The 23964-nt window shown below is 45.0% G+C and overlaps 1 protein-coding gene across 8 annotated transcripts in view; it reads left to right on the top strand.

The window, feature by feature from the left end:
* Positions 1–23964, top strand: part of Rere (arginine-glutamic acid dipeptide repeats) — a gene marked incomplete at its 5' end in the record, with an annotated part of 132223 nt that overhangs the window by 45671 nt on the left and 62588 nt on the right.

Below are 23964 nucleotides of genomic sequence, written 5' to 3'. Positions count from 1 at the left end.
ACCAAACCAATAAATAATTTTCTGTTGTGTGCTATGTCTTAATAACTGATATTGTTATTTCCCTTTGAGCATTTTGTTATTTCAGAATGAGTTCACCTTTTCATTGACTACCTTTTATATATATAAATTTTTTTTTTTGGTCCTTTTGAGACAGGGTCTCCCTGGAGCCCCAGCTGTGCTGGAACTCACTATGTAGACCAGGCTGGCCTTGAACTCACAGAGATCTGCCTGCCTCTGCCTCCCAAGTGCTGGGATTAAAGGTGTGCGCCACCACACCTGGCACATTTTATATTTATTTTATAAAATTATACACGGGAGGTAGAAGCAGGCAGATTTCTACGAGTTCAAAGCCAGCCTGGTCTACAAAGTGAGTTTCAGGACAGCTGGAACTACAAGGAGACCTGTCTCAAAAAAGACAAAAATAAATAAATAAATAAATAAATAAAATATTTTTTTTTAAAAATGAATTTAACAAGGTAGTTTTAAACATAGGCTTTGGAAACCTAGACCCCAACCTCATTCTGCAGTCTAAAAACTGAAAGGGCTTTGCCTGTGGGAAGCACCAAGCTCCCCATCTGTAGTAACTGTCCCTCTGTGTTTCCTTGGGTAAAGCTGCACATGTTCCTGGAGCAGTGTGAGGACTGAGATGGACTCTGAACTTTTGGAACCCTCCCATGCAGTACAGTCCGGGGAAATGAAAGTTCCTAGTCTTTCAGCCTCATGATGTAAGATTGTTTTCAGATCAGCCTTTGAGACAACCCAACTTCTTCCTCAGCTCTGTAGTTATTTCCAGACGTATAGCCCCAGAGCAGCCTGACCTTGGTACACTGTCTGCCTTGTAGAACTCTTGATTTCATCATCAGCTTATATCCTCCCCCTCCCCTTTTAAATTCTTGTCCAACATTCTGAGGATTCACTTGGATTTATTTTGTCTTTTGGCCACACTGTGGGGTTCTATAATCCTGTTGCTTCCATGTCTTAAGAAATCCCTAAGCATTAGCCACAGGCCTGAGACTGCTCTGCTGGTGGGCACTGGAGCATGACTGGGCAGGCTATATCTGTGGAAAGGGGCCGCTCTTCTGTACTTGAGTATCTTCACAAATGGAATGGTGGGTACTTGGAGCTCAAAATGAGACCTTTTTTGTTTTTTGACAGGGTCTCCCTGTAGCCTCAGCTGGCCCGGAACTTGCTACATGGACCAGGTTGGCCTCCATTTCACAGAGATCTTCCTGCCTCTGCCTCCTGAGTGCTAGTTGAAGGCATTCTCAACTATGAGGTATATTTTTGTCTGTTTCTGGGTAACCTTAAAACATTAAGGGTGTGTGTATGTGTGTGCGCACCAGCTGTTTTTTACCTTGCAGTGAGTTCCACTGCATTCCCACACTTTCAAAAGGCTTTGCCCAGTGCTTTCAAAACATCATTCGTCCATGGTTCACTGTCACAATTCTTCCTGGTCTTAGATCTTTTCCCCTCATTGTTAGTCCTATTCACTTGGCTTTTATTTTTTAATCCACTTGGTTTTTAGAAAATAAGATTTAAAAACAATATTGATTGTCTTATACAAAAAGGAGGGACCATAGCGCTAATTTTAAACAAACTGCTGAGGTTTTGGCCAGAGTCGCTGCTATCCTTGTAATCGCTTTTCAGTGTGGTAGGCTACTCCATCCTGCTGTGGTATCTTTGGCATTTTTGGGCAGTGGATGTAAATGAGCCACAGCCACACAATTGGAATTTTTCTGTGTTCCTCTTCTGTTCCTGACAGCGTGCAGAGTCCCCAGGGGCTGAGAAGCTGGGTGGCAGAGTGGGTGAGGGCCAGGCAGAGGACCGCCTAGTTGAGTGCATCGTGTAGGTCTGGGAGAGATAAGGTAGCTGATTGTGGCTTCCAGTCTTCACTGAGAAGCTTGTGTCGAATTCAGTAGGAAATGGAAACGATGTGGTTTAGAGTGTGGAAGTAGGACTGGGCTCGTCCTTAAGATCTGTCTGGCAGAAGCATGAGATGACTCTGAGTGGGTAGAGGATGGAATGTGTATGTCTCAAACTTGATCACACAGTAGAATCACTGGTGGGATTTTTAAGTGGTCCTGATGCAGACCACACTCCAGACTGGTCAGATCAGAATCTGGTGTGGCCCTGGAAAGCACTGCTATGAACTTGGGACCCACAGGATTGGGTAAGGATCATGGTGCTTGAGAAAGGTGTTAGAGAGATGTCAGTTCACACCTGCACCTGAACCTGGCTTACAGTCTGGAATCAGGTTAGGAACTTTCCACTTGAACTTTACTCCAGAGGTACAGAGTTAATTCATCTGATATGGGGTCAGGATTTGGCTCACTAATATACAACCCAGGCAGAGAAGAACTGAGATAGAGGAAGCAAGAGGAGGGACAAAACCTGCGAGGCTTTTTGGAGTAATTGAGACTTTTAGTGACAGTATTGTTCTGAGCACTTGGCATACCATTTACAGATGGAGACGCTAGTCACAGCTGGCCACAGAGCACATAACTGGTGGAGTTTGCTCTCCACACTGTTTTAGACATGGCTTCTTGGGAAAGCTACAAGAAGGGGAGAGATGACAGAACCTGATGGCATGTGCCTTTAATCCCAGCTCTATAGAAGCAGAGGCAGCCTGGTCTACATAGTGAATTCCACACCAGCAAGGGCTATAGAGTGAGGCCCTGTATGGTGTGGAACTAGTTAGTACTCAGGTGTATTTTGGTGCAAGGGAGGAGGCTGGTTCTCGCCTGAGGGCAGAGTAGGAGCATTTGTGGTAAATTTGAAATGATTACAGAAGATGTACATGACTGTAGCTGTTAGAGATGGAGGCCTACTGGTTCACAGAAGTTAAGTGACGGAACTGGGCCTGAGTTTAATAGGCCTGGGGCACAGAGCCAAGTATGGGCAGAGCAGGAATCTCCTCCTCTGAGGAGTTGGTCAGAGTAGCCCTGCAGCTTGATAAAGAGATCCTCTGAGTAAGGGGATGCTTCTAAAGAGGGGCAGAAGATGGCCCCTTAGCCTGTGCCGAGGATGGGGATAGCAGAAGGCAGGAGAAAGACTTGGTTCTGTGTTGTTAAACTTATTAAACAGTATATTCAACTAGGAAATGAAGAATAATTTCTAAAAATCTTTTTGAAACAGGGTCTCCCTGTAGCCCCAGCTGGCCTGGAACTCCCTATGTAGATCAGGCTGGCCTTGAACTCACAGAATTCCATCTCCCTCTGCCTCTGGAGTGTTGGGATTAAATGTGTGTACCACCATGCCTGGCTCATAACAATTTTTTTAAGGCAGGGTCTTGTGTAACCCAGCCTGACCAGAGTAGCAAAGGACAGCCTTGAACTTCTGCTCCTTCTGCCTCCACCTCTGGAATGCTGAGATTAGAGGCCTGAACCAGCACACCCACACCCAGTGCTTCTTTTCAAGGTGTGGAATGCCAGCGCTGGGGTTGTCCTTGACGTGAACTAAGTGGAAAGACCAGAGTAGAGAACAGGGATGAGTGTTCCAGAGCCTGGAGTTGGTGCCTTCTGTAGCTTCTGTTGAGAAACTGGGTAACAGAAAGTGGTAAAAGGAGGTGCATTTATTTTATTTACAGTCTTAGTCAGGACTGGAGAAACAAAAATTCTTAGTTTTTCTCTGCCTTTCATGTGTTAGAATTCATACAAAAGATAAAACAAATCATGTATATAGATTTAGCTGTGAGCTAAGTCATCAGGATATTGAGGAATCTCTTCCTGAGGGCATTGGCCTTCCCCTGCCAAGACTTCAGGTTGATCTCACCTGCAGCATGGGGTTTCCTGGAGAATTTTTCATTCTTTAAGGCCTCTTTTTCTGTAGATTGTGTGTCATCCTCATGTGATCCTCTCCTCCTAGTGTCCCTGTTACACTGTCACAGGATCATAACTATCTTGAATCCCAGGCTATATAGGCAACTTGGAAGCCAAGACAGGGGTGGTAGAGGAGTTGAGGGGCCAGAGGTCACAATCAGGAAGGGATTTTGTGGAATTAATGGCTGTGCAATAGTAAACAGTGTTTGGTATACTTCCCAGCATGCTGGTTTACCTAAAATAAAGAATACCAGGAACAGGACACAGACAGAACCTAAGACGGGAGATGGGCAAGTTTTCACATTCCTGAGAGTAATGTATACAGAGACAGGTGCAGAATCATCAAAGAAAGGCATCTTAGCAGCCTGGCAGGTGGTGGATGGCACAATGAGCAAGTCCAGTGGATGGGTTGCTGAGGTCATGAGGCACAGAACTAACTAAACTCCTGCCCCATGATTAGGGCCTCTGAGGGGGTGCTGCATGGATCTCAGTGTGATAAGGCAGAGGTAGGAACAGGGAGCACTGAGACATTTGAAAAGGACAGTGTGGCCCAAAGATGTGATGATATAAGAAGCCATTTGGGGTTGCTATGGGTGCTGATGCAGGGTGAAAAGTAGTAGTCTGAATTGTTTGGGGAAGGTAAAAGTAGGAATTAAATGTATGCGTTTGGTGGTCAATTTAGTTCCTCTGGATAGGGGCACAACTAGCCCTCTGTGCTGCTTTGAGATGGTGCACTTCTGGAAGGGTGACCTTTCCTATAGGCCTTCTTGGCTGAGATTAACTGAACCCTTGACATGTGGAGGTTAAAGATGGAGAAGGGTTTTATGTATGGATAGGTGTATAGACCTAAGGCTCTAGGGCATAATCCTGCTGTTTATTTCCTTAGTCACTCAGCAGAGGTGTGTACTCGGTACTGTCTAAACACTGGGCATAGAACTAGCTGGCCAGCGTTTCTTGTGAAGGTTGCATTCTGGTGGGGGACAAAGACAAATAAAACAACATAAATAAATAAGATACATTTTGGTAGATACTGTAAAGAACATGAACAAGTTTTCCTGCAGAGACTGAGTAAAGTTTGCACAACCAGAGAGCAACCACCTTCAGTATAGAAGCAGCTGCTTAGCCTATGACTTTTCTGTCTCTAGACCATGCCATCAGTAGTTCAAGTCAGCTAGGTGATAGGTGGTGCATGTGTGTAATACATGCATGTGTAGGTGTGCATGCATGGCAGCTGGAGGGTTGACACTGGGTGTCTTCCTCTGTTGCTCTCCACCATAGTTTTTGAGACAAACTCTGTCACTGAACCTAGAGCTCATCCATTGAGCTAGGCTGCCTGGCCACTGTGCTCCAAGGATCTGTTTGTCTCTGTCCCCTCATTGCTGGGGTTACAAATGCACCACAGAGTCTGGCTTTTATGTGGTTGCTAAGGATCCAAATTTAAGACCTCATTGTGCAGCAGGCACTTTACCCCCAGGGCTATCTCCCCACCCTCTGATGCTGTTCCATTTGATAATCTTTGGAGACCTATCTCAGTTGCTTGCTAACTACTCATTGTCAGATCAACATTGGCTGTAGGACTCAGAAACTTCTTTTTTTAGTCTTTCAGACAGGGTCTCCCTGTAGCTCCAGCTAGCCTGGAACTTGCTTGTAGACCAGGCTGGCCTAGAACTCAGAAACTTTTAAGAGTTTAGGACAGACTGAATTTGGCTGCACAGAGAGATGGGAACTTTGCTCTGGAAATAAGACATCTGTCTTTTTCATACATAGATGTGTGTTTTTCTGCATGAGGGACTCAATGGAATATTCTTAAATGCCAGAGGGATTCAGAGGTGTCCTTTTTATTTTTTTCAGTGACTTCTTGGATTGGGGAAAAACTTTTACTGGTAGTTTTATGGTGTCTGTGGATAGGAAAAAGGGATTGAGCTGAAAAAAGTTGTGGCAAAACTCAAAATGGGGCTCTGACCCCGGTTTCATTTTCTTTGATGGTTCCTCAGTGTAATATGTTTTTATCAAACAGACTCTGAAAGGCCTAAAACAAACAAAAAAAGACACGAAGGAGCTTAATGTGTGAATGATTCATTTCCTCTTAGTAAAGAACATTTCTTTCATCCTTTATTAAGCCACAAGAAAAAAAATGTTGTGTTACTAGCCAAGCTAGACTGTGTTTTGCCAGCCCCACCAATCTTGGCCAGCCTGCTTTCTCAGCAGCTCTGGAGAAGGCTGTGCATGTTGGCCTCAGGGCTCAGAGCTGTCCCTAAATTAACCAAGCTAAAGAAATGAGCTACTGGGGTAAGAGTCCCTCTGACTCCAAGCCTTGCTGGCTTAATGTCGTTGTTCCTTGGTTTGTGATTTGTTCAAAAGTAAGAAACTGTCTCCACACCCCTTTTTCCTTCTTACCCTTCTGCTTCTTCTGTTTGTCTTATGCAATCCTTTGTCTGTAGAAAACTACCCTTTCTAGGTTTTTTTTTTTTTTTTTTTTTTTTTAATTTTATGTGTTTGAGTGTATTGACTGCATGTATGTGAGTGCTCCTGTGTTGTACAGTGCTTGCAGAGGTCAGAACAGGCTGCCGGATCCCCTGGAACTAGAGTTACAGATGGTTGTTAGCCTCCATGTGGGTGCTGGGAATCAAGGCTGGGTTCTCTGCAAGTTCAGCCGGTGCTCCTAACCACTGAGCATCTCCCCAGCCTCAGCATGTAGTTTTGGTTTTTTTTAAGAGTATTTTTACTAACAGTACACAAAACAGAAGTGGCAGTAACTGATTTCTGGTGGAATTCATGCCTTGGACAAGTAGTGGTTCTCCCTCTGGAAGGAGAGTATTATTAGAAAGGGGCTAAACAGTTTGACCTCTTCCAGTTCTGAAAAGTCTAGGGACTAAGAACAGGAAACATCAATGAAGAGACATTTATTAAATGACTTTCAGTGCAGAGGCTTCTGCCGGATGGCACCAGGCATGACCTACTCAACAAAAGGAGCTGATAGTTAAGTGACAGTGAGGGCATAATGTGGGCTGCACCCCTCAATCACAGAAAAGTAGGTGGCCCAGGGAAGACATAGTGCTGGAACCTGTCTTAGCTCCAGAATGTGGGCTGATCAGTAGCCTGCATTGGTTCTCTAATGTAAAAACCAGAGCCTGATGAGATGGCAGGCCTTGATAGTCCAGAGAATTTCTCTTTTCTTCCTGCACTTGTTACAAATTTAAAGAATAAGAAGTTTTGCCTCCTTCTGGTGTGGTAGCATGCTCCTATGATCTAAGTACAAAGGAGACCAAAGTGGGCTGATGCTGAGGATGCTGAGATTGAGACCAGCCTTTGCTACATAGCTAGAGACCCTATCTCAAAGGGAAAAATCCCCTGTGAAACTTACAGAAGAATGTTGTCCAAAACTACATACTCCCTTCCCAGGTTGGAATTGAACCCCTGACCCTCCCGCTGCCAGTGCTAGGATGACAGGCATTTTGCTGCCACACCCAGTTTCAGTACCCAGGGCTTTCTTGCATGCTAGGCAAGTACTTGACCCACTAGCTACATCCCCAGCTGCCCTGGCATATGGGTTTGTTTGTTTTGTGGGGGTTTTTTTTTTTGTTTTGTTTTTTTTTTTTTTTGGTCTTTTTGAGACAGGGTCTCGCTGTAGCCCCAGCTGTCCTGGAACTCGCTCCGTAGACCAGGCTGGCCTCGAACTCACAGAGAGCCGCCTGCCTCTGCCTCCCAAGTGCTGGGATGAAAGGCATGTGCTACCACGCCCGACTTGTTTTGTTTTGTTTTTTATCTTGAGGCTGTCACTTTGAATATATAATTGTCATTTAAGATAAAATGATCTGTCACTCTTGTAGCAGTATCCATTGCATTTTAAATTCTGTGGTGATTTATATCCACTGTCATCTATCTTAAAAATACAAGACAGAGGGCTGCAGAGATGGCCCAGCAATTAAGAGCACTGGCTGCCCTTGTAGAGGGGGTTTAGTTCCTAGGACCCACATGATGACTAATAACCGTCAGTAACTCTGGTTGTAGGAGATCCAATGCTTTCCTTTGGCCTCCTGGGACATTGCATGCACTTGGCACACTCACATACATGGAGGCAAAACACTCACATACATAAAATAAACAAAACAAATTTAAAAATACATAACAGAACCTTTTTTTTTAGCATTCAAATGATGTACCTTCTGTCCTTTTCCTCCTCTACCTCATATTTTAATGCTGTTTGTCCAGGGCCTGTATCCCAGAGTGACTGATTTTGTACAGAGTCTAGTGTCAAATTGCCCTTCCATACCTCCATGAAGCAAAAAAAATTAAACACTCATTGAAATTTGTGTCCGAACTATTTCTTTTGATAATAAAGCTGTAAGACTCTTTCAGATTGTATTGCTATATACTTATTATTAGCTCACAGTTGATCAGAGCAACATAAATTATTGTAAATGTTGGGGTAATTTAACTTTCTGCAGCTTACTGGAAATAAGATGGATTTTTAAAGCCATATGGGTTCTTAGATGAATCTTAGATGAATGAGTGGTGGTCTGCCCATTCTCATTTGCCATTTGTTTGGATGTCTAAGTGCCTGGAGACCTTGCTTACATGGATAAACAGAGTTTTGTTTATGTCCCTCAGTTACTTGAATTTTTTCCCAATAATGCCCAAAATATGTCATCAGATAGTTTTTTCAGTTACCTACCAGACAGCATCCCACTAAGACTTTCAATTTTGTTGAAAACAAAAAATTAGAAAGTGTCTGATTTGAGAGGTTTTCCCACAGAGTTCAATGGGGTCAACCAGCAGCAGCATCAGTGTTTTGAATTGCGTGTGTATGTGTGTGTGTGTGTGTGTGTGTGTGTGTGGTCAACCAGCAGCAGCATCAGTGTTTTGAATTGCCCACGTGTGTGTGTGTGTGTGTGTGTGTATGCGTGTGCGTGCACTTTTGGGAAAATGGTGCCGCCTTCAACCGAAGAATTCTAGGACAGTTGAGGATTTGGGAATGAATTCTCTTTGACCCTCCGATTCTAGGTACCAGGAGAATCCTGGGGACCTGGTAGGGGGTAGGTTGGTGGTTATGGGGAGGGCTGGCTTGGGAGCCACTAGCAGGGAACCTGGCTGACCTTGCATTGGTGCTCAGATGAAAAACTTCCTTCCCTTGTCCTTAGAAGTCCATGCTATGAACACACACTATAGAGAAAAAGCAAAATAACCTCCCTTCCCATAGAAAGCCCTCTCCAGATCATGCCACTTAATGTTAATAAAACACATTCATCACTCCAGCACACTTTTGAAAATTTGTGGTTGAGTATCATTATCACTGACTTCGTTTGCAGTCCCTTGTGTTTTATTTTAGGCAGCCACAAAGTGTTTTTAGAAGTGTTAGGTTTGGCCAGAATGCCAAAGGGTCTATGGCAAAAACATATTAAGAACTGCCCCTCTTCCAAATACCACAGATAGTTTCTAGAGCATCCAAGATGGCAAGTTCACTAAAGTGGCTTCAGGAAAGGACCTCACATAGAGCTGATGCTGGTTGTAGCTGTTGAAATGGTGTACCAGGCTTAGGGCATGTGCCCTAGGTATTTAAAATGTTTACCCTAGATTCTCATATCTCAGACTGGTCTTATCAGGTTTTATCCTAAGAATACTAATATCTCTGATAGTACAGTTCACAGTCAGACATTAGGGAACCTATTGGAACTCCCAAGAGGCACGGCTCCCAGGGTCCTTGATCTTCTGGACTCTTGCTACCCCAGCAGTCCCCTGGAGAAAGCAAACCTTCAGTGGCTCCTAGTGGCTGGCTAACAGCTGAGCATGTTTTGGTTTTAGCAAGTAGTCTTGACCTGCTGCTACTTAGTTGTTTGGTTTGTTGCTTTAACATCTTAACATCATTATTTCCTTCCTAGGCAGCTGATTGCCTCTATGCACCAGCTCCCCTACAAAGCTGCATTTAGATCAGGTTTCCCACATGCTGCCGACTTTATCTCATTTACAGTATCACGTTTCTGTTGCCATACACTGTGTGATCTGGGCTTCCCCACAGCATTTTAACAATTGGTAATTGAGCAGGAAGTGTGTTTTTATTGCAGTGACCTTTTGATTTTGATTTTACAGTCACGTCGTGTTTAGCAGAGAGCAGAGGTGGGCAAGCGGTACTCTGAAACACATTTTTGACAGAGAGAAGTCTGTTGTTTCAGCCACTTGGCTATCTGTCAGCAGTTCTCAGACTTCCCCCTTGTGTTGGTTGCCTGGCAACCTGGGGCTGGAGCAATCAAACCGTGGCCAGTGCTTTTCCAAGCCCAGATTGGGAGATGATTTATTGGTGGAACTGTAAGCACGGTAAACCCAAGCCTTAGAAATGGATCCTTTTTCTTTTCTTCTCTTTCTAAGCCAGGAGTTTTAGAAGCTACATCAAGAAAAAAATAAAAGAGAAAGAAAATCAATTGGAGCGTTTATTACATGAAATTTTAAGAATAAAATTAGGGCCTTTTTGTATGAGTTTGTTAACGGTATGTTCGTGTGTCAGAGAGAGAGAGAGAGGAGAGAGAGATATCTTTGTATTACTGGAGCTCAACATTTCTGGGGTAAGTGAGACACTCAAGCTGCCATACTTGGTAAGAAACTCATGCCAGGCCAGGAATGTCAGTGGCTTGCTGAAGGTCACTGTAAGGCCTTGATAGAATTGGGCCTGGAATCAGAGTTCAGCCTTTGTAAAAACTGTCTGCATTCCTGATTTCTTAGAAACATAACAATGCTGATTGCCCTTCTTAGTTTTGAAAAGTAGCTGAGAAATCCAAAGGCCCAGGTGCACGGAACGCTCTGCAAAGGCCTACGTGTATGAATGGTTCTGTAAAGGTCTGGGTGCATGGAAGGTTCTACGCCTTCTACTCAATCTGCTATGAAACTAAATTGCTTTTCACAAAATTGTCTGTTAAAACATGCTTAACATGGTCAGGTGTGGTGGTGCATACCTTTAATCCTACTTTAATCCTAGCACTTGGGAGGCAGAGGAAGGCCAGCCTGGTCTACATAGTGAGTTCCAGGCCAGCTAGGGCTACAGGGAGACCCTGTCTCAGAAAGACCGAAAAAACAAAAACAAAAAAACATGCTTAACGTAAGGCTGGAGAGATGGCTCAGAGGTTAGGAGCACCGGCTGCTCTTGCAGAGGACTCAGGTTCAGTTCCCAGCACTTACATGGCCACTAACAACCATCCATAACTCCAGTCCCAGGGGATCCAGTATCCTCACCTGATCTCCATGGGCATTGCACGACACGAGTGTGCTTACACACATGTAGGCAATGCAATCATACACAGAAAAATAAAATAAAAAATATGCTTAATGATCTGAATACTCTACCTTACTGTGGACCTTGTTAACAGGTGTCTTAGTGGTTCTCCGTGAGTGCACATATCTCCATGTTAGAGAAGACAGAGTTGCTACTTGCTGATTCTGTACTTTCCCATTCTTCCCACTTCCACTTCTGCCTATACCGCCTTCTCCTGTCACCCCAGCATATAATTACAACTCTTTCTTTTTATGAGACAGTGTCTCACTATGTAGCCCAGACTAGCCTTGAACTCATTGTCCTTCTGCCTAGCACCTACGTGCTAGGATTCCAAGTGTGCACCACCATACCTGACTTAATTACAATAGCCTTTTAATGGTAAGAATTATTCTAAATGGATTTGTTTTTTCTGCAAAGATGAAACTCAGTAGTTCTTGCTGCAATATCTCCTTTGTAGTCTCAAGTAATTTCTCCGGTACTACAAGCTCAGGTGAAAAGTAGTCTGTTTCTAGGAGCATTCTCCATGGAGTAGGAGCTGGCTGTGGAAGAATCTCAAACTGGTTTAGTTTGACCCCAGCATTTCTTTTTGTAAAATTTTATTTTATTTATTATTTGTATTTTATGTATATGAATGTCTTGCCTGCATGTAGGTAAGTGCACCTGTGTTGTGCAACCAAGGAAGTCAGAAGAGGGCTTCAGATCCCTTGGAACTGAAATTATGGATGGTCGTTAGCCACCATCTGGGTGCTGGGAACTGAACTCGGGTCCTCTGCAAGAACAACCAGTGATCTTAACCACTGAGCCATCTCTCCACCCCTTTTTGTTAAAAACTTAAGAAATTTGGACCACAAACTCCGCTCTGCTTGAAGCCCAGTGCATCTTACTACGTATGTAAATGTACTATTAATATGTTTGTATTCTCTATAAATACACAGATCTAATCTGTTTGTGTGTAATTTACATACAGCTGTGTTCATTCTCCCTTCATACCAATATTACCAGTAAGAGTGATGTACCGTAAGAGCACTGTTCTAAACAAAAGCCATCAGAGCAGCCTTGTGGCGCTGGCGCATACCACCCCCTATCTAGGAGCCTCCCCTTAGGGACTTGCTTGACCATGATAGCCTTATTCATAGGAACAGAATGAGGCCAAACAGGGTGCCTGTGCTGGATTGGAAACAGTGACCACTAGGTAGACGGGATCTTGACTGAGGCCTGGCCATTTTTTTTTTTTTTCTTCTGTCTTTTTCAGACAGGGTCTCCCTGTAGTCCCAGCTGACCTGAACTCACTATGTAGACCAGGCTGGCCTTGAACTCACAAGGATCTGCCTGCCTCTGCCTCCCGAGTGCTGGCATTAAAGGTGTGTGCCACCATGCCTGGTGAGGCCTGGCTTTTGATGGAAGTGCTTCCTCAGCCCCACTCAGCTGCATTTCCTAAAAGGACAGTTGATATTCCTTCCCTTTGGGAGATGATTGTTTTTACATATTATTTTTATTTTTTATTTTACATGTATGAATGTATGGCCTGTATGTATGTAAGTGTACCTATGTTGTTCAGTGCCCATGGAGGTCAGAAGAGGGTATTGGATTCCCCTGGAACTGGTGTTAGGGACAGGTGTTAGCCACCATGTGAGTACTGGAAATAGAACCCAGATCCTCTGCTAGAGCAGCCAGCACTCTTAACTGCTGAGCCATCTTTCTAGCCCCTGGAGATGATTTTTTTTTTTTTTAAGCTGAACAATGAGGAGCCTAGGCCCGTATCATGTGGTCATGAAGAGAAAATAAAGTCCACATACCTCTTCCTTATTAGGAGCTGTGGTACTTTTGGGGGGCGGGGCTCAGTTTCCCTGATTTGGAAAGCCCAATAATCATGACAACTTACAGATTTGGTTAAGTTATTCTGAAATAACAGGTCTGTATGATTTTATTTCAGGAATATGGGATATTATTGCCCCCCCCCCTTTTTTTTCTTTTGAGAACAGGGTCTCTCTGTAGCCCCAGCTGATCTGGAATTCACTATGTAGACCAGCTGTCCTCAACCTCAGAGATCTGCCTGCCTCTGTCTCCAGAGTGCTGGGATTAAAGGCATGTACCACCAGGCCTGGCATAATTGCCCATAATTTTTAACACTTATTTTACCTTTGCAAAGAAAATTTTTCAGTGCTTTAAGTGTCTATTTCTGTTTGACAGGTACTGATAGATACATATGTATATGTAAAGTATAACTAAATGTAATCTAATATATATCATCACACTGATAAATAACTATTCTATATTTATATACCACACAAATGTATTTATATGACTATTTACATAAATATATAATTGTATCATATAAACATATTTTTTGAGACATGACCTCATGTAGCCCAGGCTGACCTCAAATTTTATGTGTAGCAGAGGATGACCTCCAATGGTTGATCCTCCTGCCTCCACTGCCCCAGTTTAGTTACAGGTATGTGCTACTACCCCTGGCAGAGAATGAACCCAGACCTTCATTCAGAGATCCTTAAATTTTTTTATTTACAGTTTTTGCAAAAGGCTTTCTCAATGAAGATTTCTTTTTTCCTTTGAAACTAACATACAAGCCACATTTCTTTCTTATTTTATTCCTCTTTACTCTGTGCTGAGATCTTTGTTTGTGACTTTGTTAATAAATGCTGAACTTTGAATGACCTGTTATGAACCACTTTACTGGGGCATTTATATGGAGACTCTTGGATGATAGCACAGGGAGAGAATGACTGTTTGGTTTCTGCTATTAGTGATGGGTTATTTTTAATTTGAGTGTAGCTGTGTAGCCATAATTGGCAAGATGTATTTACTGGCTGAATTTCTGCACCTGTTGATCTGCCATTTACCTAACCTTCTCACTTGAGTGACCAGTGCATTGAAGCATGCCTTCTTCTTTCTTAAATTTTATTATTTGTGTGTGTGTGTGTGTGTGTGTGTGTGTGTGTGTGTGTGTGTGTGCGCGCGCCTTGCTCATGCTGGGATTTATAAAAAACATGGAAACTCAGCTCTTTCTTGAAAGGAATCTACAGGTCAGTGTGTAGACTTTGAGTGACAACAGTATTTATTGATTCGAATAACATGATTGTTGTCCAAAGAAGGAAGGGAGAGAGCAAAATGGATGCCATGGTGTAGGGTTATTTAAACTGATCGCCTCTGCCAAAGTGCCTTGTACTTCACTCTTTTTTTTTAAGTTTTATTTATTATTTTCATTTGTGTGTGTGAGTGTATTACCTGCATGTATGTAAGTGCACCTGCATCGTGCAATGCCCACAGAGGTCAGAGGAGGGCATCAGATCCCCTGGAAATGTAATTAAGGACAGTTGTTAGCTGCCATGTGGGTGATGGGATTCGAACCCAGGTCCTATGCAAGAACAGCCAGTGCTCTTAACCACTGAGCTATCTCTCCAGCACCGTATAATCCACTCTTAACATAGGATGTTCATTGCAGTAAATGCTCAGTAAATATTAATTGTATTAATGTATTTGTGTGAACAGAAGAAAGATGAGGCAGTGACAAAAACCTAGAGAGTGGCACTGGATTGGGGCACTGCAGATCTTGTTTCACTACAAGGTTTAATGGGTGGTAGGAACACAGTTGTGGAGGCCAGTACCTACCAGACCAGGAGTTTGAGGCAGCCAGGACCTTGCTGCTCTTCTTGTAAGAGAACACTGGAAGGGACTCGGAGCTAAGAGCTGTCACACTAGCTGACTGAGGAGAGAAGCTGAGGACGGTACACAGGCTAAGAGAAATTGCAGGTGTGACTTACCATGCATATGGATCTAAGTTTATGCCAAACTCTGCCTGGGCAGTCATGAGAGCAGGATCAGTAAGCAGCTCCCAGGCCACCTGTAGTCCAGAAAGTGATCAGGGTGGCAGGCACAGGCCTTTAAGGCCATGAGGTGGATTTAGGTCCCTGCCTGATAGTGGTCTCAGGTACAAATTCAGCAATTGAAGGGCAGCTCTTGAGAATAAGGGGGTGGGAAGGCAGTGGGTGGGTCTTTAGATCCAAGCAGGAAGGAAGTATCAGGACTGTAATCTGGCCCTGATGGTGACCAGCTGTGGGTTGGGCCAGAGTAGTTAACTTATCTAAGTTTCAGGTTCTTAGCTGTGGAGGGGCACAGGGACTTATGTTTAGGAGAGTGTTTGTGCCTACCTTCACCCTCATCTTCCTCTCCACTGGGGCCTGTGTGTGCCCAGGGAACCCGAGACACACTGAGACATTCTGGTCTGTTCTCTGGACTTTGGGAGGGGATGTTTGGAGGAGGATGTGGTCTAGGACCCTGGTGTCCACTGAGATTGTCATATCCTGACATGAGATTGTGGCTCAGGGCATCAAACTGTGGGCCATATTTCCCTGTATAAAGTGTGAGTTCAAGTCTTAGGGGAACATGTCAAATTTAGAGGGAGTTTTGGTAATTACTAATAAAAGAGTAATATTTTAGCAGAGTGCATTTGAAGCAGAGACAGAGGTCCAGAGCTGTGGTCTCTTTATATGCAAGTTGATTGTGATGCTATTTATTGCCAAAATAGTGTTTTACACACACAGGTCACCATTTTTTTAGTGTGTAAATCCTTAAATCCAAAAGCAAATGATATGCCTCAGCAGTATAGCCATAACCTTCAAAGACAGCGTGTTTTAGATAATGGGTGATAGGTGCTGACAATCACAGGACTGTGTGTATACTAGAGTAGGTTCTCACCCTGCGGGTTTTCAGTCAGTGCCACCGTGGAATAGAGAGATACCATACAGTGCACTTGTTTAGAAAGGCAGCAGGACTCTCTCCTTACCCTAAACCCCTCAGCGTTTCTACATTCAGAGAACGATGGATAGTTTTCTTATCGCTGGACTGATGGGCTCGCATTTTTATTTTTTTCTGGTGGGAGGGTGTAGATTGCTTACTTGCCTGCTTGTTGGTCCCCTGAGAGTCAGTATGTTATTAACATAAAATTCTGTGCAGCAAGCAGGGTAGAGCAGAAAGAGCCATTTTCGCAGTGGGGCTCATTTTAATGCCTGCAGTGTTTTCTAAACAGTTATGTAAGAGGACCAGTAGACATCGTTTTGAGGCCTCATAGTGAGAGTCTGACTGTGATTCACTAGTTAAATCCACCAGAGGGAGTTAATTTGAAAGCTTTCAGCCAGTGGTTAAGCAGAGGGGTCTTGTAGCCAGTGTGTGGCCTAGCCCCTCTTCTGTTCTCTTCCCTGCTGCAGACACCTTTCCCTAGTACTCCTGTGTCTGCTGTCCAATTTGATGTTCACAGTTATTACTTTGTTGGTTACGGGGGCAGGAATTTTATGACCAGGGTTGGAGGTTATTGAGAAAAGAGTAAATTAGGAGACTAAAGCTTTTACTTACCCACCTAACAGATTTTCACAATTTCTTACATGTATGAGTGTTTTGCTTGCATGTATGTAAATACACCACATGCATGCAGTGCCTACCAGGGCCAGAAGAGGGCGTCAGATCTCCCTGGAACAGGAGGTACAAACAGCTGTTAGCCATGATGTGGGTCCTGGGACCAAATCCCCATCTTCTGCAAGAGCAGCCGGTGCTCTTAACCACTGAGCCATCACTTCAGCCCCTAAATTTTTTTTTTTTTTTTCGGTCTTGAGACAGGGTCTCCCTGTAGCCCCAGCTGTCCTGGAACTATGTAGACCAGGCTGGCCTTGAACTCACAGAGATCTGCCTGCCTCTGCCTCCTGAGTGCTGGGATTAAAGGCGTGTGCCACCATACCTGCCTCCTAGTTTTTTTTTTTTAACACTTTATCTTGAAATGGAAACAGGCAGCAGCCACCCCTTGCACCTCTGATCTATACCTTGTCTTAATTCCTAGACCCTAGTCTTGAGGCTCCTGCTGTTTACATATGTCACCTTTGATATGCTGAGTCTAGGACTTAGTTCCATATGGGTCCATATAGTTTCCTCATCTGTAAAGTGGCGCTCTTAGAAGTCCTGCATCACAAGGTGGCTATGGTGACCATGTGAGGCACTGCATGGAGATCCCAAGGCAGTGAGGTGCAGCCGTCTTTATTGCTATAGCAGGCAGACTTCATCCTTTCCTGACACAGAAGCACTGATGTGTGTACTGATCAGGAGAACCAAAGGTGAAGCTTCTTGTCCAGGCCTAGCTGTCCCTCAAGGGTGGATGTGACAGCACAGCAGCTGGCAGGTGGCCGATTGGGCATGGGGTTTGGGCTCCGCCTGGGATGACCCAAGCAACAGCACAAGGAACCTCTAGCTCATTAACCCAAAGATAATGTTACTGTGTTTCAACACAGGTCCTTTCTATTTCTTTTAAGTATCTCCCTTATCAGGAGTGACTATGACTAAAATCCATGTTCAGATTCTCTTTGTAAAACAGAAGGGTGCCCTGTGTCAGGGCCGGAACCCTTTCCAACCTCTTCTGCCTGAGAATTTTTTACATGACTCTGGGTAGATAGTTATATAAAACAGATACACACATCAAACATTTACTGATGCTAAATCTTAAATTCATTTGAAACAGTTATTGGTGTACATATAATTTGACTGTTTATTAAAAATGAAAGCATATTTGCATACTAGTGAAATAGATGTGCTTGTTTGTTTTTACACAAAGGAATCTTGGCTGAGTGTTTACTACTTCAGAATGTCAAGTGTCTTTGGTGCTTTTCACAGTAATTCAATATTTTGATTTTTATAATCATCACTCCTGAGAACACTGCTTCACAAAAGTATATAGTACAAAATGGCAGACGTATCTTTAGGGTCTTTTCAGAAATTGTTGCAAATTCTGCCAATTTCTTCCAAGACTCAGAATAGCAATCTTTATATTTTTTCATATATATTTGGTTATGAAAGTTTGTGTGGACTTTGCACATACCCATGTACAGATAGAAGACAACTTGAGGTAGTCAGTTCTCTCCTTCCATCATGTGGATCCCAGGCCTGGAACTCAGGTTGTAAGGCTTGGCAGCAAACCCCTTACCTATCAAGCCTTCTTACCACTCTTTTAAACATTTCGTTTTATTGCTCTTATTCCTATCTTTCCTTTGTCTCTGTGAATGACTGTCACATATGTGAGCATACCCATAGAAGCCAGAAGAGGGCATCCCATCCCATGGAGCTAGAGTTAAGGGGCAGTTGTAAGCTACCTCATGGGGCTGCTGGGAAGTGGACTTGGGTGTTCCAGAAGAGCAGCAGGTGCTCTTAACCTCAAAACATTAAAGTCTTTGTTTTCCTTAAATCATGTTTCTGTAAGGCAGAAAACTTTGTATATACAGTAAAACCACTGTACTTCATAACATAGGATATTCCTGATTCTGAGAATCAGGAATAGTGTAGTGTGACAGCATGCACAGTGCAAGTGCACATGTATTCAGAGCCAAGGCTGCAGTGAAGGTCACACAGTGCAGTGTGGATGAGTGTTGCTGGAAACACCTCAGTCGGTGCACTCTAGATTTGAGTTTTTAATTAAATTCTGGCTGTTGTGTGTTCAGAAACCTTTTATAATGCCAAATTTTCCATGATTCCACATTCAGTGAGTTTGAACCGCATGTGCTTTGTCGGGGGGTGGGGGTGATGTTTTCCAGATTCTCTACTAAATAAAGCTGAAGTTTAATAGTCTGGATCCATGCACTCACATTTCTTTTTATATTTTTATTTTATGTGTATGCGTGTATTGCCTGCATGTAGGTAAGTGTACCCATGTCGTGCAGTGCCCTCAGAGGTCAGAAGAGGCTATCGGATCCCCTGGGATTGGAGTTAACAGACAGTTGTTAGCTGCCATATGGGTGCTGGGATTCAAACCTAGGTCTTCTGCAAGAACAACTAGTGTTCTTAACCACTGAGCCATCTCTCCAGCCCCATGCACCTCACATTTTTAAAATCCAGGAGTTAAATTTTTTGTACTAGGTTAGATGACTTTTGATGCCCACAAGATGTTTCAGCTCAGTAATAAATAGAATACTATAATAGTTTGTCTAAAACTTGTAGCATAATCATAAAACTGAGTTGGTACATAAAGTCATGAATAATCCCTTTGCCTTCCATAATTGTGAATTTCTATTTCGGTCTTACCTGTCTGTGGAAATACAGAAATAGGAAAGAACTTGTTTTATGTTCCCAAGGGTTTCTGGATATAAAGAGCATTGGAGAAGCAAGTGCCAGCTTCCCAAGTTCCCAAGTGTCGGTGGCTGGCAAGCCTGGGTGCATAAAGCAGGCTTGCTTAGCACTGGCAGTGTGACTAGCCAGTTACTCTCCACACTTAAGTGTGCACATTCTTCTGTCGCCATTGGCAGCCTGGCATGCCGATATCTCTGCCCTGTCAGGGATAGAAGCACTGATGGACACAGAAATAATACACAAGGCCTCAAGTTTCATTACTGTAAATACTGAATTCCAGCTTAACCCCTAGAAGGTTGTTAGGAAACAGACCGTGTCCATGAACTTGCATTTAAAGGCTTATTGTACCTGTCTGTTTATGAGTTGGTAGTGTTTATTAAATTACTCTTGAAAACATCAAAGTCTTCATCTGAAGAGAGATGGATTCATGGAGGGCATGGAGACTACTGTCTCAGAAGCCAGGTTAACAAGTTGACATAGTCCAGTCATTGAGTGCTCGGAGGGGTTGGCTGTGTTTCAGTTTTAAAGGCTACACTGCATTTCTGGTAAACCACAAGGTAAAGGCCTCCGGAGAAGCAGATGTTTTGCTGGTTTTGAGGCCTGTGGCTTTCCATAGAGAAGTAACAGTACAGGCCACATGAAGCTTTTATTTCCTCTTTTTTTTTTTTTAAAGTGGGGCCAAGGGTGCTTTGAACTTGGTTGTCAGATATACCTGGACAGGTCTGGTAGGTATCTGAAGTATTCACCCTCAGACGTCAGATTCATATTTCTGGGTATTTAGTGTGAGAAGACTATGAGACTGTCTAGTGAGTGTTCTCAATGGTATTGGACCATAGAATTAGCCTTAGAAATACTAATGAACGTCATAGAAGAAATTTAGAACTAAGGGAACAGGAGATTGATTGTATGGGAGAAGTTTGGGTGGACAGAAAGCCTAAATGAAACGCTGGGAACACTGATGTTTAGAAGTTGGGAAGAGAATTAGGCCAGATGGTGTGAGGAAAACCAGAACTGAGTGCTGTGAAGACAGGAAGTCAGTTCTGTTTTCAGAGTTCAGACTGAGTTCTTTCTAGGTAGTTTGTTTATATTTTTAATTGGAGTCTTATATAGCCAGGCTGGCCTCAGACTACCCTCTATGAGGGTAACCTTGAAATTATCTCCTGTGTCCTCCCAAGTGCTAGGATTCCAGGCAGGCCCTACCCTGCCTGGCTATGGCCCCTTCCACATTTCACACTGTTTCCATCCTGGGCCCCCCAGCCCAGCCCCCCTTACCTCATGGATGATTTCACTTGTTTTTTGTTTTTTTTTTTTTTTAAACTTGGTGTGGCTGGGCATGGTGGTGCAGGCCTTCAAAACATTTGGGAGGCAGGCGGAGTTCGAGCCCAGCCTGGTCTGCATAGTGAGCTCCAGGCCAACTCCAGGCCAACTGGGGCTACAGGGAGATCCTGTCTCAAAAAGACCAAAAAAAAAAGAAACAAAACCCCAAACTTGGTGAATAGCAACTGCCCAGTGCCATAGGGTGAGAAAGTGGGACAAGATGGGATGTCTGTCTGTGTCTGTGCAGGGTGTAAGTCTCATGCAAGTGAGTGGGAGGGACTGGTCCAGGAGTTTCATCTTGTAGCATGAGGGATTTGAGTCTGGATTAGAAATGAATCTTGAACGTATCCACCATGTGGACTGGCATGATTGGATGTCTGAATGGAAAAGTAGGCAGGGACAGGTTGAAGGAGGGCCTCAAATTCAGAGCTAAGGAATATGAACACTATCCTGCAGAGTTGAAAGTGCTTTTCTTAGACAGGAGCTGGGGACAAGACAGTTCAAGACTCCTAAGGAAAGCTTGTGTTTTGTTTGTTTTGTTATTCTTTGGGGGACAGAGTCTCTGCTTGTCTGCTAGCCTCAAACTCATTATGTAGCTGAGGATGCCCTTGAACTTATGAACCTCCTGCCTCTGCCTCCCTAGTGTGCAGTTGCCTCTATACCTGGTTGAAATTTGTAGGCTTTGGGGGAAAAATGCCTTTGCAGAGACTTTTAACAGCCAGATGGTGAGGTGACAGGCTAGGTACTAGGAAAAGGGGATGAAGGCCTGCTCTGGGACCTGCACTAGATGGGCAGGAAGGAGGATGTGGAGTAGCCTTTCTTATGAAGAACACTGAAGAATTGGTGCATTAATGTTGAATCACCTGGAAAGAACAGTCTTAGAACAAAACCACCATCACCATAGACTGAATTTTACAGGGAGTAGTGGTAGCATAGCGAAGGACATGGATTTGGAGGCTGGACTTGAATTCTGGCTTTACCTCTGAGGAGCTGGGTGACCTTGATCTTAACTATCTATGCCTCAGCTTCCTTGTCTGTAAAATGGGAGTAATGATAGAACTTCCTTCTTAGGTTGGGGAACTATGTAGTAGATACTTAATAACTACTACTTGTTTGAAGGATGCTCATCATAATAAATGGAAGCACAAAATCGGAACTCAGGTTTGCCCTCCTCCACTGCATTACCAGATGTTATAGAATCAGCCTTCTTTTTGTGTCTCCTCTTCTGACCAACCTGTTGTGCATTGCTTGGCACCGAACCCACATTCAGTACCCCATGGTCTGGTATTCCACTGATCCACACTAGATTGCTCCATGTAGACTGTCTCCTAGAGCCCGACTCCCATTTTCCACCTCTATCCTTCATGGAGTAGCCTCCAAAGCTCTCCACCTCTCCACCTCCAGGAAAGCTGTCCCTCTCCCTTGGATCTGGCCACCCTGCCTTGGTGAAGATGTTCTGGACTGCCAGAGGTCACTTCAGGCCATCTGTCCTCTGGGCTTCCTGGGTGCACAGATGAGCTGCTCCTGGCTGCTCTTCTGTGCTTGGCCAGGTGGTGCCTCAGAACACCCTGTGGTGGCTCCATTCTTCTCTGTTTCTTTTCTTTTTTTGGTCTTTTTGAGACAGGGTCTCCCTGTAGCCCCAGATGGCCTAGAACTCACTATGTAGACCAGGCTGGCCTTCAACTCACAGAGATCCGCCTGCCTCTGCCTCCTGAGTGCTGGGACTAAAGGCCTGCGCCACCACACCTGGCTTCATTCTTGATGCTCTTACCTGCTACAAATGAGTCACAGTTTAGTACAGATTCTAGTTACTTTTTTGTTTAAGCCCCTCCCAATGCTAAATGTTCAATCAGTTCTTAAGAATGGATCCAGAAGGTGGCTCAGTGGTTAAGAGCACCTATACTGCTCTTGCAGGACCCAAGTTCTCTTCCCAGCACCCATGTCAAGTAGATCACAACCACTTGAACTCCAGCTCCAGGGATCTGATGCCCTCTTCTGGCCTCTATGGGCATGAGCATTCACGTGTGTTTGTGTGTGTGTGTGTGTGTGTGTGTGTATGCGTGTGCATGTGCGTGTGTGTGTGTGTGTTTGTAAAAAATGAATGGGTTCAGGTCTTCATCTCCCAGCTGGGCTATGTGACTGGCCTCTTACCCTAGTCTGCTCCTAACTGTGCTTAGGCCATGCTGCCCCTGGAACAGCCTCTGGGTTCTGCTTTGGTTGCTCTGATGGTCTGGGGTTGAACCTTGACTCCTCAGGGCTCCTGAAGCCTGATTCTCACCGGCCTCTTGGTCTCTCTTTGCAGGCAATGACTCCTGCACAACTTGTCCCCCCTAGTTCCCAGAATGTTCCATGTGTCCTTCCTGGCTGACTTGTCTTGCTGGAGCCCACCTGGCAGGCTCTGGCTCTTCCTGGTGACTTCCTCTAAGACTTGAGCAAGCTGAGCAGGGTGCTTCCTCCTAGCTCCTCCCACCACCCTTTGTTCCTCCTGCTTTCCTTTTGGGCCAAGAGCCACCTATATACTATTTGCTGGCCGGGCTGACTGGAAGCCCTCAGGGCAGAGCTCTTTCTTGCCCATCTCCCCCAGAGATGCTGCGTTAACGGCTTGGAGTGCCTGTTGATCGTAGGACTTGATAGAGAAGTCTGCTAACAGAGGTCATGCCTCATCCCAGACGAGAGTGCTGCTTTCTGATGCCTTGACAGATTTTCCCACCGAACTATATGAATTATATTGAAAATTGACAGTGATGAGTCCTATCTTAGAAAAGGGTGAAATTGGAAAGCGCAGAACATCCAAGACTGGAGTTGGAGGCTGCTGATGGGGCTTGTCGGCCAGGCCTTCCCCCGAGGGTCTCAAACACTGGGAGTGGGAGGGCCCACTTTCCTGGTGGGCAGGTGATTTGTAGGCTAGGACGCTTCCGAGGTGATTTAGTTGTGGACTGGCGAAGTGCAGGCTAATGCCTGGGCCTGGCTGCTAGCGCCCTCAACCGCGGGCTGGAGCGGGCCACCAGGGTTGGGACCGGGTCCAGGGCTGGCAGTGAAGGCGCGGTGGGCGTGCGGCCGGCCGGTGGGCCTGGGAAGGGCCGGGCCGCGCCGTAAGAGAAGTTTCGAGCTGGGCCACCAGTGCGGCCTGGCGCGCTCCTCCCGGGGAGGGAGGGTGAGAGGGAGGGAGGACCCTGGAACCGCGGCCGCGGCTGGAGCGGGCCACCAGGGTTGGGACCGGGTCCAGGGCTGGCAGTGAAGGCGCGGTGGGCGTGCGGCCGGCCGGTGGGCCTGGGAAGGGCCGGGCCGCGCCGTAAGAGAAGTTTCGAGCTGGGCCACCAGTGCGGCCTGGCGCGCTCCTCCCGGGGAGGGAGGGTGAGAGGGAGGGAGGACCCTGGAACCGCGGCCGCGCTCGGCTCGGCTCGGGCTGCCTGGCGGGGGTCGGGCCGGGGGCGGGGCCGGGCCGGAGCG

The sequence above is a fragment of the Nannospalax galili genome, unplaced genomic scaffold (genome assembly GCF_000622305.1).
Source record: "Nannospalax galili isolate Female #2095 unplaced genomic scaffold, S.galili_v1.0 scaffold1488, whole genome shotgun sequence".
Lineage (NCBI taxonomy): Eukaryota > Metazoa > Chordata > Mammalia > Rodentia > Spalacidae > Nannospalax > Nannospalax galili.
The sequence above is the reverse complement of the archived record's forward strand: the minus strand, read 5'-3'. Positions and strand labels throughout refer to the sequence as shown.